At 44.3% G+C, this 19908-nt stretch overlaps 1 protein-coding gene across 1 annotated transcript in view; it reads left to right on the top strand.

Moving 5' to 3' along the window:
* LOC126204379 (ankyrin repeat domain-containing protein 6-like) overlaps positions 1–19908 on the top strand; it is a 195659-nt gene that overhangs the window by 115454 nt on the left and 60297 nt on the right. The window lies entirely within an intron of this gene.

Here is a 19908-nt window from a genome sequence, read left to right on the forward strand (position 1 = left end):
CACCACTGATATGGCATGCCTTAACTGCTGATACATTCTGTAAAAACCTTTAAGAATATATACAATTTTCCTCACAGTAAAACACTCTAACTGAAGAATTAACTAAATATCCGAAGTAGCCTCAATATACTATGCAGTATTTAAATACATAGAACACAGAATGTTTGCAAATGCTGCAAGTCTATTTCCTCATCTCTAAAAACAACAGAACATTAGAAAATGGAGCAAAGTGCTTAATACATTGGTTCATCTGATTCTAAAATTGATTTTTGGTCGGTAGTTATCTCGAGTGACTCATGTTTTCCTGGGTACATTATCCAGTAGGATCAACACATCCCTTACTTGTAAGTATGCAAGTATCGTCATAACAAAAGTGACAATGAGAGATATCTACGAGGTCATACTGAAAACTAATGCTTGAGAAATTTTTATGCTCTTCTCTATATTCGTTAATGTGTTACATGTCATGCATGTTACTCAGCCGTCTTTCCCACTCCGCTGACACAGGCTACTGCTTGCTGCGACTAAACTGTAGCATGTGACAAGGCTTGGTGTAGCGTAACTATCTCAGCATACTGTGAGACTCTCAGAAAACTGTCCACACGCGGACCATCCTCTCCTTCTGCTCGACAATGCTATACCACACAAGAGCGCTGCATGTCTGCAACTGTCCAATACCTCGACTTCACTGTCCCTGACCATCCTCCATACATTTCCGACTTGGCCCCGTCCTGCTTTCATGTGTACCCAAAACTTAAGGAACGCCTTCGAGGGCTTCACTTTTGACTTTGATATCGATGGAAATGTGCAGGTTGTGGATTCGTCAGCGAACATTCTGTAATGGCAGTATCAAAAAACTGGTCTCGCGTTGTCAGAAATTGTTCTTCTCCATGGTGACTATGTTGCGAAATAAATTTGCATACGTGAAGAGTAAAGATGTGCGGTGGTAGTAAAATTTGCTGTATGTAAAAGCTATAAGAGTTTTAAAATAGAAAAAAATTCTGAGGTATTTTTTTTCAACACACCCTCTTAAAAACTAATCCAATAAGATTCAAGCTTCCTTTTGTGCAAACAACAAAAATCGAAAACCAGTTATTACAGCATCTGATCACAGAAAAGTAGTTAACAGGATCGTGGTTTGTGCCAAGTGAAACTACTGCAGATTTCACTCTATCCAGATTCAAACTGGCTCTGAGCACTATGTGACTTATCATCCGAGCTCATCAGTCCCCTAGAACTTAGGTTAGTTAGGTTTAAGTGGTTCTAAGGACATCACACACATCCATGCCCGAGACACGATTCGAACCCTACCCAGGTAACAGCCACGTACTGCTCTATAGCGTGAATGCATCCTCATGTCAGACCCAGCACGGAAATTACTTCTGTGTCTCCTGTGCAATAATTTGTGTCTGCACTTACAGTATGAAACCATTAGCAATAGTCACACGGCATTAGTTATGAACCCAAACTGAATTAACTCATGTGTCTGCAGTATAGATCGTTTGACAGCTACTGTGTTTAATTACAATGTGGTGTCGGTTGCAATATTCACACGATCTGCTTATTTGAAATCGCATCATCAGTTTATCACCGGAAACGATCTTAGGACAACATCAAATAGTACAGTTCCCACACAGTCGTATTTCTGCAGTTGTAAGATGTATCACCACGTACCAGGTGATGTGTATCTCCAACCACACTCCACAGAGTGCTGCAGCGGATTTTCTCTTCTTCCACATTTCCCTTCTGTGTATCTGCAGCGCATTTTCCTCAGGCCACTGTCATGCTGCTGGAGCTTCCGCAGTGGCCGCCATGCAACCCACTGCTTATAAACTCTGCCAAGAGCGCCCTCATTGACCGAGCTGGCAGTCTGCTAAACTACGGCTCTCAAGAACAGTAAAAATAAACGACGAATTATTGTAGGTAATCCAGTCAGAATTATAAACACTTTTCAGGAGTGCTATACGCCTTTGAAAGGGTGAAAAGTCGTATTTTCAAATATCAAGACACAAAGGATAGAATTATGTAGCTGCTGGGGAGCACTGATTAAATCAATGACGAAAATTTGTACTAGGCTGGGATATGAACCCGAGTCTTCTGCTTGCTAGGCAGATGTCCTGACCATTGCACCATACAGACACAGTGATCATAGCAACTGCACAGATTACCCTAGCACACCCCGTGAAAGATTTAAGTTCTCAACATATACCACCCACTACTGTTGTAGTACCACCTGATCATTATCTTCATTACTTGTGGCATTTCGCCTATTCCAATAAAAGTTCGAGAGTGGTGCGCACCTGCATTAAAGTGATCATTGGCCATCCTCAACTTAATTATATATGAAGTCTGTTGTTTTTTTATGGTAATGAGGCTAACAGGCAAGGTGAACTAGATCAATAATGTCTGGATAAGTTTAGATTTTAGTCTGACAGGAGGAGTGCTAGGGTAGTTTCTGGAGCTGTGAAGACCACTGTGTACAGATGATGCAGTCTCGGAGAGACCCATCCCTAGAGACCATCTCGAACAACACTCTCCATCGAAGGTTTAAGTGATTTTGGTGCCTTCGCTTCGTTGAACGATTTGCGTTGCAGCGAGTGTACTTGTTGCTTGGTTGCCCTAATGTACGGTTGTTGAAGTAAGAGCAGCCGGCAGTGTGTGTGACCGCATTGAGACCACCAGTTATTTCTTTTTAAAAAATGCGCTGGTTGGATTACTATAAGGATGCTGAGTAGCACAAAGGTGAGTAATACATTTATATATTTTTTTGGGACAGTATCCAGAAGTTTATGTATTGTCTGCATGATTTTTTCAGTGTATTTTTATTGCCATCAAGTAAATAAAACTACTTAAGTTATTGTTACTTTAATTAAATGAATTGTTTATATCCTCATTAATGGAAATTATATAGTTTCAATAAAGTGCAGCAAAAGTTAGTGTAATAATTAGGAGCCTTTCGTACATCATTACCTCAATACAGCTGTACCACTAATGTGCCTCACCGAGGGAGTCATCAGCTGCAGACTCAAACCACAATGACCAGATTTCACTTGAAAATTATTTCTAAATTCTTTTAGTGTAGAGGACTCGGATTTCGTATATGCAGAGTACTGTTGATCTGTCGCTAGGACATCAGATGTAAATGAGGCGTCGATTAATATTCAATGAATGATTATCTCCTAAAGAAGACCTCATCCCTGCAAACCAACATGAGTTTCAAAAATATCGATCAAGCAAAACGCACGCTGCGCTCCTCTCACATATCACCCTGAAAGAAATGGCTCAACATAGACAAGTGAATGCAGCATTTCTTGTTTGCAAGAAGCGTTGGGAATACAACTACATCTAAGTTACTAGCTAAAGTAAGACCTTATGGAGTACCAAATAAATTTGAGATTGGGTTTTGGATCATTTTGTAAGGACACAGTATGTTATCTTGGACGTGGAGTGATTGGAAGAAGTAGAGGTAACTGCGAGTGTGCCACAGGGAAGTATGTTGCAACCCTTGTTGTTTATGTTGTATGTTAAAGACATAGCAGGGCATTATGCATATTGCCATTTTATGCAGTTGTACAGAATGAAGTGTTCTGTGACACAAAAACTTTACAAATATTCACGTCCTTTAAGAGTTAAGGATTGTGCAAACATTAGCAGCTTGCATTAAATGGTCAGAAATGTAAAACTGTGCACTTCAAAAAATGCAAACTCTCGTCTGCTTTTATTTCAGTATCACTGAATTAAAACTGGAATCTTTCAACTGATACACATACTTGGCGGCAGCCGTTTGTAGGGATATAATGATAGCGTGGGCTTAGTTGTACGTAGAACAGGTGGTAGACCTTCGTTCATTGGTATGACACTGGGAAATTCAGTCAGTCATCGATCCCTTACAAATCCCTTGTACATCAATAGTAGTATGTTGTCCTTTAGTGTTGGATTCACAGCAAATACAACTGACAGGCGGTATTAAATATTTGCAAAATGGACAGAACGAATGGTCAAAGATTTGTCTAATCCATGTCAGAGAATCATAGAATAGGCTAAAAACAGTAAGTAGTAGACATCTTAACATAGACGACAATGACCGCATGGAAATATACTTGTATGTTGAAGAAACTGGTATTACTTGAGAAACTTATGCTAATAGCAAACCACCCGCCCCCTCCCCTACATAAGGGATCGTAGAGACAAGATCGGACTAATCAAAGTGTGCACAAATGTGACTGAGCGATCACATTTCCCTCAGTCCCTAAACGAATGAAACTGGAAGAGAGAATATTTTGTAGTGTGATGAGAAGCACTGGTTTGCAGAGTATGGATGTTGACGTAGAAACGTTCAGAAACCTACCAGAGCCATGTAAAATACAGACCAGAGTGTGCCCCATAACAATTTTGATTGATGTCTTACACGACTAGGCCAGTACGTATTGCATTCATATGGTCCATAGCCTCCTTTAGATTATTCCAGAGATCTCCGCACTGATAAAGTAAGCAACCAGCGGAAAGCCTGCTTATATTACCTTCAGCACCAGTTTCCTAAATTTTTATCGAACTGGGTTCTTTGGAAATGATGTCTTTCTTCCAAAAGTCCGATTTAAATCCCAGCTCTTCGCAGTTACCCCTTCGTCTAGAGAATACACTCCCATTAAGATCACAGCGACGGCTACAGCCACAGATTGCAAACATTGGGTAAGTGTCCTAGAGTAGGTTGCAGTAGTCCCTTTTGTACGAATTACACCACAGTTTCAGAGAATCCTCCTAACAAATGCAAGTCTCCCGTGCTGCTTGGATGGCGACGATATAAGCAGCTGATAGTCTGACATCAAGTTGCATATCCACAATACTGTCCTGATATTGATCGCTGTGAAAATGAGAGCAGTTATATCTAAAGATAGAAGTGGTTATAGAAAATGTTTGGGCAAAGTGTTGTGACTTGTGGGACAGAAGCAACGACCCTGAGAAAGAGAATAAAAGAAATGGTCTATGGAATGCAAATTATGTGTTGAACAAGGTGATGTTTAAGCTGGAGTAAAAAGCCGTTTATGAAATGAAGACATCAGTTGAATAATGGAACTGGATTTAACGTTGGTACAGAGGATAAAAGGGATGAACTGTAGTAGTATGGCTGTGCGTAATCTGTGGATGACAACATTGGCTCAGTGCCTTGGCTTAACCTCCCAATACTTCACTTACGTCTGTCCGCTCTAGAGCGATGAAGACCTGTACAAAAACTAATTGAAGTATTCGTCTCCCAGAACTGCGCAACGTTGACTATTGGTCTCCTTTAAGTTTGTTGTAGACGTCACATCTAGAGTCACTAACTGAAGTAAAAAATAGATGTCTTACATTTTTTTTTTCAAATACTGCCATCAAGTCATTTTAAACAGTAAGTATTCCTAACGCACATTTCTGTGTACAACTCTTAATGTTTATTTAATTCAGTGAATCTGAGGACAAAGATAAACAGCCGCTGTCCATATCGAAGGAATGAATTTCTGGTTAGAAACGCACTAAGTGCGGTCTCACTATCAAAGTTTTTCTCGTAGTGTGACAAATTATTTGTGCTCCTTTCTTCATAGTGATCTAGCGAGATAGCATCCCAGCGCACTTGTATTACGGCTTGTTGGAACACAGTTTTCGACTTGGCGTACAAAAACTCTCAATAAAATGTTCCATACCGGACATTCACGATCACTCCCGTTTAAATAGCCTTTGATCAAGTGTTGTTAAAAGAAAATCATATCTATTTTCCTAGTGTTTCAGAGAGCAACAGTCTTCCTCGTACAGCGCTCATGTCTTGCTAGCTGAGTCAAAGTGCACCACTGAACATTGCCTCCGCATAACCAGGTACTTCCTCCGTTTGACCAATTGAAAGCGTTCGGTTAATAAGTATTTGTTTAACGGTTGACCATTGTACATATAATTGTCTGTCGTGTTTTATGTTGTATTTCTTCTTTTACTTTTTACGGAGCTATGATCTGATGACGATGTATTGAAACACAGCAAGAAACTAACTCGCGAAAAAGACTTTGCACAATTCATTGTCGGTTACGAATGGTCATTTTCAATTTAGATTGAAGTATTTATCTATCAAGTGAAGACAATTTGAGACTTCTGTCAAATTATGGTCTATAAGGAACCTAGACAAATTTTGAACAGCAGTGTCTGAAGGATTAAAGTGTAGATATTATCTGCCTGGGCTCTTTTATAAAGATCTATTCACTTAGTGTATCTGATGCACTAACTGATACACAACGTTATGTACATGCCTATAAATACTTAAAATACTTACAGTTCCTAGACAAATCTCCCAGATATTCGCCTCATTCAGGGCATCGCCATACTCTGAAACATTCTTGTGCGTTGAAATTTGATTTTTCTTAATAATACACATCAGCTACGCTGCTAAGGTATGGTCTTAGGGCATTCTGGTTAGTACAAGCTGTTCCTTACACCATCTGAAAATGACTACAGCTACAACACTTCTGCTATAAATATACAGTGGCATGTTAGGGTGCCAGTAAAGTCAACTTTACGAAAAGTGAAAGTTCAGAGAATTACATCCATTTACATACCTTGTAAACCGCTGATGTTATGAACTTGTAAATAGAACGGTGGGCTATTATTATTCGATAGCGTCTGGTAAATACATCACAATGTTAACATGTGAACACGAAGACTGAAGTATACATTTTTAATATTAATTATGGAAGGAGGAAAACGAAACTTACTTAATTCGAAAGGTACTTTGCCATAGATGTGCACAAAAACCCGTGTGTGTATGTAGCCGTTAAGAGTGGCGTCGGGAAGTAGATGCTCTCATATTCGCAACTCACGTGATACCTTCACTATCATGCATTGAATTCCAATACGTGATCTAAAAATGAAGTGCTACCAACTTCTGCCCTGTGTGCCGATCATCTGCTATGGTAGAAAAATCCTACGAAAATAACAACATTTCGTGAAATCCAATTCTAGTGACCTTCATATTTACACGGTTCGTCTTCAGTAACACACACATACCCGGTAGCTACAGTGCAACAGCTGCCAGTATGATAATGATGTTCACGGTGAAAATAAATATATCGCTGTAACAAAGTCTGTAAATTACGTTGTATATTGGCGTCGTTATTTCGCTTATTTTTATGCAAGAATAACTCTCTGATCATTTGCCACCATTACCAGAAAATCTGAAGTTACTAATCTTTAATTTCTTCATTTTGAGTAACTATCACTTCCAGCTTCCCTTATTACACGGAAACCATATTTGTTTTAGGCTATGCCTAGAAGAAAAACAGACTGGTCAGAGCAAAAGACGCAGAGCGAAACAGACGCAGTTTTTGCGTCGAGAAAGTAATAGGAATGTCGACATTCAAATGGTGTTTTATTGAATGATACATTTAAATGTCCACTGGAGGGAATACCACACAATTCTGCCAGTAACAATTGTGGTTTAATCAATTTAGAGTGCGGATTTTGTAATGGAAAACGTTTTACATCAGAGGTCACTATACGTGATAAAAGGGCACACAAAATGTTTTGTCGTAAGGGAAAAGTTAATTTGCCGGCGTTAACACACAATTTTTTTTCAAGACACTTGATCGAGGATGCACTTCACATGTATCAAGAATTGAAGAGAAATCAAATAATTATTTCATTACAGCAGTTCTGAGACCTAAATTTCGGACACGGATTTACGTAGAGTGCATCACTTTTAGATACACTATTTTTTTTTAGCATTGATGAGGTACAATGAGTTTTACATATGGCCGTTCATCACGTTATGAACAGTTATACAGGGTGGGACAAACAAAACTGGCCCGGACGAGTTGGTACTACAGGACGTGTCTGTAGGCTTATAACCACACCCTGTGACATGCACACTTCGTATAGGCCCGTCTCGTGATGCACAGATGTTCATAGCATAGTGCGGGCTGTGTCAGTGTGAGTGGAACGTTGAAAAGTGGGTGATGGTTCTCACAGTGCAGCACTATGAAAATTGCAGGACAACGAAGTCGAAATGATGTGGCCAGTTGTGTGCCGAGAAGTTTAATGGTGTCAAAGTGCCAGCAGAGTGTGCCAAGCAATGCTTAGTCCTAAAATGGGATCACACGGGATATCTACTGACCAAGTGAAAAAACATTTCTAAACGTGCCTGGTCGCCAGAAAATGCTTCAGAGTCCTACAAAATCAACCTGACGTCTGTCGCAAGAGGCCGAAATATCACGTCAAACCTGCTGAGGTATACTCCACGTGGACTTGCATTTGCATCCCTACCGAGTGTTTGTTCTTCGTGCATTAAAATCACCAGATGCTCCTGAGCGCCTCCAGCTGTGTGAGCCGTTGTTCACATAGAATGGCTGGTATATGGATCTGTTCTTTCTGTCTGATGGAGACTAATTTTACCTGAGTGATTACGTCAGCTCACAGGTTCTGGGCAGCGAAGAATCCACGTATCGTCCACGAAACATGTTACATGATCGGAAGGTTGGTATTCGGTGTGCAGTGCCTGCACACTGAATTATTGGTCCCATCTTGTTTCATCAGACGTTAACTTCGGCGTGTTACGTTGCCAACATTTTGTAACCATTTGTGGCAGCATTAACGGTGGAGGAAAAGACGTACAGCTACTTCCAACAGGATCGAGCAGCTGCCCATACCGTCGGCCGATGCTTGGAGCACATTTGCGCAACCTCCACGCCTCGTAGACTTATTAGCAGAGGTCAGTCTGATTGCGGCCTTAGCTGGGCGTGTGGGTCACCTGATCTGTCAGTGCGCGATTACTTTGTGTGGGGTGGCCTTAAGTCATAGATGTATCGGAACAATCCTCACGGTATTCGTAAACTGCAGAAGAGCATTTCGGACGGGACTGGAACAATTCCAGAACTCCAGCCTCCATCCGCCTTCAGCATCTTGCTGGCGAAGCCTCTGAAGTGCCAAGAGATGAATGGTAGTCACTTTCAACATTTGATATAGTCATATTAGTACTGCATTTCCTTTCCTTTCTTGTGTTTCTTTGTACCCCGCCACTTTTATTTGCTTCCCCTGTATTTTTACATCTAGACTGCTCTTCGCCGTAGACTGAATGAACAATCAAATCGATGGTGCAGTACTGATAATGATGTAATGCATAAAATTGCTATTGAGTTAGGACATGCGTTCTTTCACTGCTACGAAAGACTGTTTCAGAAGCGTAAATGAAAACAGAAAAATGTGTGGGGTTATTACAGTTAGTAAAATTTGAGACCTCCGGCGTTACAATGATACGGTATTTCTTTCGAATGGTGAGTCACAATCAACTGTGGAAAAAACAGCGGACACATTAAGTGCATGTGTTAAAAAAAACTGTAACAACAGCATAGCGCCTAAAAGAAGAAATTTCGCTGTATTAGTATTGTAATTCCGAGTAATAGAGTATTTTTTCTATGTAATATATTTTGCCACTATTTTGCAATTATTTTCTTATGAATGAATATGATTAATTAATTTCAACACAATGTCTAAAAATGAATTTGTAATATGTAGTAAAAACGCTGGTTTAGTCACGGCGATTTGCTACCTTGGACAGTCAGAGTATATATGAAGTAGGGAACATTCTCGTGCACAGTGCAGTTGCGTCTGGCGCTGGATGTTGTGCAGTGGAGTCTGACAGGAGCGCTCAGGCGTAGTGGTTGCTAGCGGCATGTAGCGCGAGAAACTGGAAGAACTGCACGTTATGGCTAGGCATAATTGCAGCGTTAACTAGGCACAGTGCAAACATCACCAAGAGGAATTAATAAGAAAGAGGAACACCTTGTGCTCGCAGTTGAAGACATTCTTGGAAAAACAGGCTAACTCTCAAATGAAAAAAAATTTTCCATTTGTTGCTGGGGATGGGAACTGTCAAAGTTGAAATCGGTCTCACCTCTAAATAGCCTAATGTGACATTCAGGGGTGAGACAAATTTCAGTTTTGAGAGTTCTCGTACCCAGAAACGGATGACAACACATAATACTGTTTATTGCAAAGTGACGTTAGGAAGAGCCTGTTGCCACGATTATTACCTTTCGCAGCTCCAGCAGCCACTCACTGAAACAAGCTCAGACCAACTATAATATTTAGAACTGTATCAAGGCTAGCCGGCGTATTAATTTCATCTTGTGAATAATTACCAACTTATCGTTAACAGTGTGCCAGAAGTGCATAAATCTCAAAAATTATCAAGTAAGGCCCTATCCTGTCATTATAAATTGAAACCTAATGTCTATGTTGGTACTAAAAAGATTATCAATATTAAATTAGCTGACTGACTATGTGCAGTATTAAATTAGCTCATGAATTTTAGTGTGTTTCTGAAAGTGAAATTTATCAAAACTTAGAAAATAATTGAGACTAATATTTAGAGATAATGGACTTTGTTGCTCAGTGAACTATTTACTTTTTAATAATCGCTAAATGTTATTACAGGTTTTGAAAGTGATTTTAGTGAGTTCTTAAAGATTATTGTAGATCAGAATGTTAAATTTCTTTGTGTAATAAATAATTTCCGGTCTCACTACCAAACTACGTACAGTGTTATGTAAAAGTTAATTGGTAGTTATTTAATGAAAGTTACGCGCTAGTTGCTCAACAGAAAAAATTTATTTAAGAACAATTGCAATAGTAAAAATACACTCCTGGAAATGGAAAAAAGAACACATTGACACCGGTGTGTCAGACCCACCATACTTGCTCCGGACACTGCGAGAGTGCTGTACAAGCAGTGATCACACGCACGGCACAGCGGACACACCAGGAACCGCGGTGTTGGCCGTCGAATGGCGCTAGCTGCGCAGCATTTGTGCACCGCCGCCGTCAGTGTCAGCCAGTTTGCCGTGGCATACGGAGCTCCATCGCAGTCTTTAACACTGGTAGCATGCCGCGACAGCGTGGACGTGAACCGTATGTGCAGTTGACGGACTTTGAGCGAGGGCGTATAGTGGGCATGCGGGAGGCCGGGTGGACGTACCGCCGAATTGCTCAACACGTGGGGCGTGAGGTCTCCACAGTACATCGATGTTGTCGCCAGTGGTCGGCGGAAGGTGCACGTGCCCGTCGACCTGGGACCGGACCGCAGCGACGCACGGATGCACGCCAAGACCGTAGGATCCTACGCAGTGCCGTAGGGGACCGCACCGCCACTTCCCAGCAAATTAGGGACACTGTTGCTCCTGGGGTATCGGCGAGGACCATTCGCAACCGTCTCCATGAAGCTGGGCTACGGTCCCGCACACCGTTAGGCCGTCTTCCGCTCACGCCCCAACATCGTGCAGCCCGCCTCCAGTGGTGTCGCGACAGGCGTGAATGGAGGGACGAATGGAGACGTGTCGTCTTCAGCGATGAGAGTCGCTTCTGCCTTGGTGCCAATGATGGTCGTATGCGTGTTTGGCGCCGTGCAGGTGAGCGCCACAATCAGGACTGCATACGACCGAGGCACACAGGGCCAACACCCGGCATCATGGTGTGGGGAGCGATCTCCTACACTGGCCGTACACCACTGGTGATCGTCGAGGGGACACTGAATAGTGCACGGTACATCCAAACCGTCATCGAACCCATCGTTCTACCATTCCTAGACCGGCAAGGGAACTTGCTGTTCCAACAGGACAATGCACGTCCGTATGTATCCCGTGCCACCCAACGTGCTCTAGAAGGTGTAAGTCAACTACCCTGGCCAGCAAGATCTCCGGATCTGTCCCCCATTGAGCATGTTTGGGACTGGATGAAGCGTCGTCTCACGCGGTCTGCACGTCCAGCACGAACGCTGGTCCAACTGAGGCGCCAGGTGGAAATGGCATGGCAAGCCGTTCCACAGGACTACATCCAGCATCTCTACGATCGTCTCCATGGGAGAATAGCAGCCTGCATTGCTGCGAAAGATGGATATACACTGTACTAGTGCCGACATTGTGCATGCTCTGTTGCCTGTGTCTATGTGCCTGTGGTTCTGTCAGTGTGATCATGTAATGTATCTGACCCCAGGAATGTGTCAATAAAGTTTCCCCTTCCTGGGACAATGAATTCACGGTGTTCTTATTTCAATTTCCAGGAGTGTATTTTTGAACAATATTGTTCACTCACTCGTCAGGTGACGAACGTTTTCTACAAACATCGCAATCTAAACTAAAAAAAGAAATTTAACTTAATTATCTGAAAAAAATGTTCGAATGTGTGTGAATCCCTAAGGGACCACACTGGCTAGGTCATTGGTCCCTATACTTACACACTACTTAAACTAACTTGAAGTAACTTGCACTAAGAGCATCACACAAACACATACCCGAGGTAGGACTCGAACCCCTGGCAGGAGTGGCCGCGCATCTTTTTCAATGTGGTCCCACTCGCCATATCTTTCCTATTCATCTAGAAACGTACTTGCGTGACTTGCAGTCCACGTGCTTACGCCACGTAACACTATACTTCGCTGGTGACACACACCTCTAGGGTTGGCGAACCAAAATGGAAACACCACAAGGCAAACATCATCGCACTACTGGCGATAACCAAAGTCCAACCCACTAGTGAGAACACATCGCTCCACTGACGATATCCCGAATCGAACCAAGCGGATCACAAATCAAGCGATGTACAGGATTCATGGAAGGATAAGAGAGCAGAGAAAGACTAACGTAATGAAGACGAGTAGAAATTAGGTTAACGATAAACTTAATATAAAAACTGGGTACGACATCTGGTACATAGCACTGCATGGAAGAGAATAACGGATTGCAGGAAAACCAGAAAATCAGTGAATCGTAGAATTTGTGATCTCGTGTTACTTAGGGATGTTGAAAATTGAATATATTGATGATGTTAGAAGTGGTGTGGTTCTCCACAAAATCGGCAATGAAAGGAATATTTGGAAGATGGAGTCTGATGTAGAACAGCCGTGCTGTGGCAGGTGGCGGGCTGGCCTACACGACACCAGCGGTGCCCTGTGCTGTCGCTGCCGGCTGCCACTTCTTCGTTTCGTCTGCCAGACCTCAGTGAACCGTCTCAGCAGGAGATCCAGTGTAGCGTTTAGCTTCGCGAGTCTTGCGATGTGTGATGAGCGTACTCATAGCAGGGATATTGGGGAGACACTGTGGAGACACTGTATATACCACCGTGAATATGCAATTTATGTGGGAGATATAGGATTTAAGTATTTGATTGGTGCATAAGTTCATAGTGTTTTTCCATAAGTTTAAGAAACAGAACATATACACACAACAGTGATTTTTGTCATCAATATTATGTTCTCCTTCACTATTTACAACAGTCTGCCAATTCTGGATAATTTTTTGATTTCGCGACAGCAAAAATCACTTCGTTTTTAGGCAAAGAACTCTTCGACTCATTTGCGGAGCGTATTTTCGTCCGGAAAGGAAATTGCTTCGGGGTTGTTAGATAAAGAGCGGAAAAGGTGAAAACATCAGGGCCACAAATCAATTTAGTAAAGTGGTTACGGAATGACTTGCCCACCCAACTGCTACATAGTGATTTTTGTCACTCTAGCAGAATGCGGGCAGGCGTTATCGAGGAGTTGCATCACTTCACTCAGTCTTCCGGTCGTTGTTCTTGCACTGCGTCTACAAGCCGTCTCAGTTGTTGACAGTCAATGTCAATAGTGTCCACCCCCAGTAGCTGAGTGGTCAGTGCGACGGACTGTCAATCCTAAGTGCCCGGGTTCGATTCCCGGCTGGGTCGGAGATTTTCTCTGCTCAGGGACTGGGTGTTGTGTTGTCCTAATCATCATCATTTCATCCCCATCGACGCGCAAGTCGCCGAAGTGGCGTTAAATCGAAAGACTTGTACCATGCGAGCGGTCGACCCGACGGGAGGCCCTCGTCACACGCCATTATTATAATGTCAATAGTGATGGTTACACCACCGGAAAGCAATTCGTGGTACACCACACCATAGCTGTTCCACCAGATGCATAACCAATGGCTCTGAGCACTATGGGACTTAACATCTGAGGTCATGAGTCCCCTAGAACTTAGAACTACTTAAACCTAACTAACCTAAGGACACCACACACACCCATGCCTGAGGCAGGATTCGAACCTGCGACCGTAGCAGCAGCGCTGTTCCGGACTGAAGCGCCTAGAAACGCGCGGATGCAGCGGCCGGCGATGCACAACGTTATCTCTTTTTCATGCGCGCAAGTCTTTGCACGGGGTGTTGCTCAACCATTCCTTTTTTTCCTTAGCACAAAGACACCATTTCTTGTCGTCAGTACCGATGCAGGATACGAATGGTCGGTGTCGTTCACGGATTATCTGATGACGAGCAAGCAGAGATGCACATATGTCCATCCACTGATTTGTGTGATATTGGCTTGGAGCATGCCATCGATACCCAGACAATTTTTGAACCTTCCTCATTGCATGCAAATGTCACACGATGTTGGAATGATCGCAGTTCCTCACATATGCCAGTGGATCATTCTGGATTAATGCGTTTAAACGATCTTCATCATAACGCAAATGTCTTCCTGAGCATGGATGGTCACTAATGTCAAAAGCATCCTCCGTAAAACGAGAAAATATTTTATTGCTGTGCCCTGTCCAATAGAATTATCCCTATAAAAGGCGCAAATGATCCTGCCTTCCTTCACTGCTATCACCCCCCTACTCAACTGAAACAGATGAATATGTCGGAAATGCTCCGATTTATCTACTTGGCATTCCGTTTTCTCACGTCCACACCTCAACTGACTCCAAATGACAAAATTACAATATGTAAACTAAAATAACAACACTGAACTACAAATAAAAACGTCAATCCGTAAATAAACCCATAGCAACCACAATACAAACATACAAAACAAAAAATTCTACGAACTTACGTAGCAAGCTAATATAATACAAGTTACCAGCAAATTGCTGACAAAGCGTTAGAAAAAAGCATCTAGCGAAGGTTTTATGTAGCAATCGCAACGCGATGCACAAATTTGGAAAGATCTGTTGCGAAGCTGGTATTTTTGCAAACGACAAAAAGGTATTTTTGGGTGTCTAATAGTTTTAAGAATATGATGTAATCAGTTTGTTTTTACAACAGGAAAATTCTACGTATTTTTTTAAACGAAAGCTTCAGAACTCGACAGCGTACGTGAATTTCAGATTTTTCCGCGATTTTCAAAGGAGACAGCGGATTACTTGTCGTGAGAACGGAGCAGTCTGAGACATTTAACGTCATGTGGCAGCTAGTCAAAAGCAGACAGCAGACGGTGTATTAAAGGACAAAGTCAGCTGGAATTTTTCCATCAAACAACTGAGGATGTTAGGTGTAAGACACATTTTCAGATGGTGAGGTTTCCATATGGGAGAAAGTCGTGTCGAGCTGCGACACATCAGTCAGAAGAATGATGAATCACCTCTCCCTCTCACTGCCACTCACCCAGCTGTAATGAAAATGTCAAAGACAGGTTCAGATAACTGTAATGGGGAGCTTTGGCAGAATGGGGCGTTTTCCTCTCGTAGCCTGGTTAAATTTCCGGAGCCTGTATAGACTGTGGGCTGTGGAACTGCTCCGCTGCCTCCATCGCGCGTGTCCCACAGGACGTGAGACAGCATGGGCCGCCTACCGAGGTGTACAGCCAGCCATTCCTCCCTCGACTGGTACGCGGGTTGATCAGGAAACAGAGGTGCAGAGCCGCCTCCGTCACGAACCGACCTCAGTCTCCAGGAGTATGCAGGATGTTCCATACTGCTAGAGCAGGTGGCGCTCCTCAAGCCCAAGAAAAGGTATTGCAAATAGATGTCTGGAAACAAACACATGTCGAGGTACAAGTGATTCTGTCCTATGGAGCCATCTTTCTGTAAACAGTACAAGAGCTGTTCAATGTTGTCACCACTTATTCTTCCATATCCCGTAGACTTCCTTGTCAAAGAATGACGAACTCGCGTGAACGCACCTGCCTACTTCCATCTTTGGTCACGTGTTTCGGAAACAGGCTTTTGTAACGTGTGCCTGCCGTCGACAGGTGTGGAAGACGCGTACGTATTCATCCGTAGCCAGAAACATAGGAGATTAAGGATAGGTGGGAAAGCTGCTACTGGAACATCCAAAACATTCTACCAATCATCGAACGTCTGTGTAACACACGGCAATACGGTTGTCAATCTGCGGGTGTAACGTTATCAAAAACATGTAATTTGTCGAATAGAAATTGGTGCTAATCACTATGTGTTAATTTCTAGCGTTATGTTTACCGTATAAGCCTTTCACCCCCCCAACGTATTGATAGGAGACGAACCTGATGCCTTGCTTCAATGGTAGCTACTGGAAATCTACACTCCTGGAAATTGAAATAAGAACACCGTGAATTCATTGTCCCAGGAAGGGGAAACTTTATTGACACATTCCTGGGGTCAGATACATCACACGATCACACTGACAGAACCACAGGCACATAGACACAGGCAACAGAGCATGCGCAATGTCGGCACTAGTACAGTGTATATCCACCTTTCGCAGCAATGCAGGCTGCTATTCTCCCACGGAGACGATCGTAGAGATACTGGATGTAGTCCTGTGGAACGGCTTGCCATGCCATTTCCACCTGGCGCCTCAGTTGGACCAGCGTTCGTGCTGGACGTGCAGACCGCGTGAGACGACGCTTCATCCAGTCCCAAACATGCTCAATGGGGGACAGATCCGGAGATCTTGCTGGCCAGGGTAGTTGACTTAAACCTTCTAGAGCACGTTGGGTGGCACGGGATACATGCGGACGTGCATTGTCCTGTTGGAACAGCAAGTTCCCTTGCCGGTCTAGGAATGGTAGAATGATGGGTTCGATGACGGTTTGGATGTACCGTGCACTATTCAGTGTCCCCTCGACGATCACCAGTGGTGTACGGCCAGTGTAGGAGATCGCTCCCCACACCATGATGCCGGGTGTTGGCCCTGTGTGCCTCGGTCGTATGCAGTCCTGATTGTGGCGCTCACCTGCACGGCGCCAAACACGCATACGACCATCATTGGCACCAAGGCAGAAGCGACTCTCATCGCTGAAGACGACACGTCTCCATTCGTCCCTCCATTCACGCCTGTCGCGACACCACTGGAGGCGGGCTGCACGATGTTGGGGCGTGAGCGGAAGACGGCCTAACGGTGTGCGGGACCGTAGCCCAGCTTCATGGACACGGTTGCGAACGGTCCTCGCCGATACCCCAGGAGCAACACTGTCCCTAATTTGCTGGGAAGTGGCGGTGCGGTCCCTTATGGCACTGCGTAGGATGCTACGGTCTTGGCGTGCATCCGTGCGTCGCTGCGGTCCGGTCCCAGGTCGACGGGCACGTGCACCTTCCGCCGACCACTGGCGACAACATCGATGTACTGTGGAGACCTCACGCCCCACGTGTTGAGCAATTCGGCGGTACGTCCACCCGGCCTCCCGCATGCCCACTATACGCCCTCGCTCAAAGTCCGTCAACTGCACATACGGTTCACGTCCACGCTGTCGCGGCATGCTACCAGTGTTAAAGACTGCGATGGAGCTCCGTATGCCACGGCAAACTGGCTGACACTGGCGGCGGCGGTGCACAAATGCTGCGCAGCTAGCGCCATTCGACGGCCAACACCGTGGTTCCTGGTGTCTCCGCTGTGCCGTGCGTGTGATCATTGCTTGTACAGCCCTCTCGCAGTGTCCGGAGCAAGTATGGTGGGTCTGACACACCGGTGTCAATGTGTTCTTTTTTCCATTTCCAGGAGTGTATTTACCTACTGGGGCAACTCAGTGGGCTTGGAGTATGAGAACCTGCACACGCTGTTAAGTCATACAGGAAGAGTAGCAGAACTGATTGCGCGAGAGAATAGGTTACGTCTCCAGCAACCGCAGGTTTTCGCACATGTGTTTCGGCATCGCCGTCTACGTGCTGCAGCACTCGCTCTTCGATGCCAGGCCTGCCAACCGTGCGAGGCATGACGCGACACCTTGAGCAAGTTGCAGATGATCCCGCACCTGCAAGTCGTTGGAGCAAACGGTTGAATATTTTTTTTTTTTTTTTTTGAGGTGCAACGTGTCTGTGAGCACCTCGTCGGGCGAAGATGTCACACTCGTTTCGTTAAGTCCCGTCGGGAAGTCCCGTTGTCTGAACCACAGCAGGAGACTCGTACCGAAGTGATGAGGTGATGCTGCTCCCTGGGCAGACCTGCCAAGTCCCCCGCGATACTGACTTTCTCCAACTTTTTATAATTACATTTAGAAAATTATGTAATTAGTGAGGTAGTTTTAATAGAAATGAAGAGTTATTGAGAAATATTACTTAAATGAGCGATACAGATTCAACGATATTGATAACTGTCCTGTATGTGCAACCAGAACGGAGATGTACCTGTGAAGAGGCCAGATTATCTCTTGATCCCTGAAGTAGCAGCAGCCTTCACGGTAATTGGAGAGAAAACTATCTGCATGGTTTACTGATTTGGCGTTGAAACTCTACTCGATCTTCCTGTGTTGGTATTGCGAACGGCCACAAGCAAAGGGGAAGCTACAGTTGTGACACTCTTTTTTTTTTTTTTTCAAAAAGAAAGGAAGGAAAGAGGGAGGGAAGGAAGGAACGTTATGCTTCAAAGTTCCGTCGACAACGAGGTTAGTAGAGGCGGAGCGCCAGCTCGGAGTGTTTCAGGGATGTGGGAGGAAATCAGCCGTGGTCTTTCGAAGGAACCACGTCGGTAATTGACTGGAAAGGCCGAGCGAAATCACGGAAAATCTAAATCGGGATGGCCTTATGCAGACCGTAACCGTCGACCTCCAGAATGTGAGCCCAGTGTGCCAGTCACTTCAGCATCTCACGCAGTATTTGTTCTTGTTTTCGCAAGGACATGCTGCCGTAATGTACAGTTGAACGATGATGGCATCCTCGCTGGAAAATATTTCAGATGTAAAAAAGCCCTCCGTTTGGATCATTGGATGTTACACTACTGGCCATTAAAATTGCTACACCATGAAGAAATGCAGATGATAAACGGGTATTCATTGGACAAATATATTATACTTGAACTGACATGTGATTACATTTTCACGCAATTTGGGTGCATAGATACTGAGACATCAGCACCCAGAACAACCACCTCCGGCCGTAAAAACTGCCTTGATACGCCTGGGCATTGAGTCAAACAGAGCTTGGATGGCGTGTACAGCTACAGCTGCCCATGCAGCTTCAACACGATACCACAGTTCATCACGAGTAGTGACTGGCGTATTGTGACGAGCCAGTTGCTCGGTCACCATTGACCAGACGTTTTCAATTGGTGAGAGATCTAGAGAATGTGCTGGCCAGGGCAGCAGTCGAACATTTTCTGTATCCAGAAAGGCCCATACAGGACCTGCAACATGCGGTCGTGCACTATCCTACTGAAATGTAGGGTTTCGCAGGGATCGAATGAAGGGTAGAGCCACGCGTCGAACACATCTGAAATGTAATGTCCACTGTTCAAAGTGCCGTCAGTACGAACAAGAGGTGACCGAGACGTGTAACAAATGGCACCCCATACCATCACGCCTGGTGAAACGCCAGTATGGCGATGACGAATACACGCTTCCAATCTGCGTTCACGTGATGTCGCCAAACACGGATGCGACCGTCATGATGCTGTACACAGAACCTGGATTCATGAGACAAAAAGACGTTTTGCCATTTGTGCACCCAGGTTCCTCGTCGAGTACACCATCGCATTCGCTCCTGTCTGGATGCAGCGTCAAGGGTAACAGCAGCCATGGTCTCCGAGCTGATAGTCCACGCTGCTGCAAACGCCGTCGAATTGTTCGTGCAGATGGTTGTTGTCTTGCAAACGTCCCTATCTGTTGACTCAGGGATCGAGACGTGGCTGTACGATCCGTTACAGCCATGCGGACAAGATGCCTATCATGTCGACTGCTAGTGATACGAGGCCGTTGGG

Source organism: Schistocerca nitens, chromosome 9, assembly GCF_023898315.1.
Source record: "Schistocerca nitens isolate TAMUIC-IGC-003100 chromosome 9, iqSchNite1.1, whole genome shotgun sequence".
Lineage (NCBI taxonomy): Eukaryota > Metazoa > Arthropoda > Insecta > Orthoptera > Acrididae > Schistocerca > Schistocerca nitens.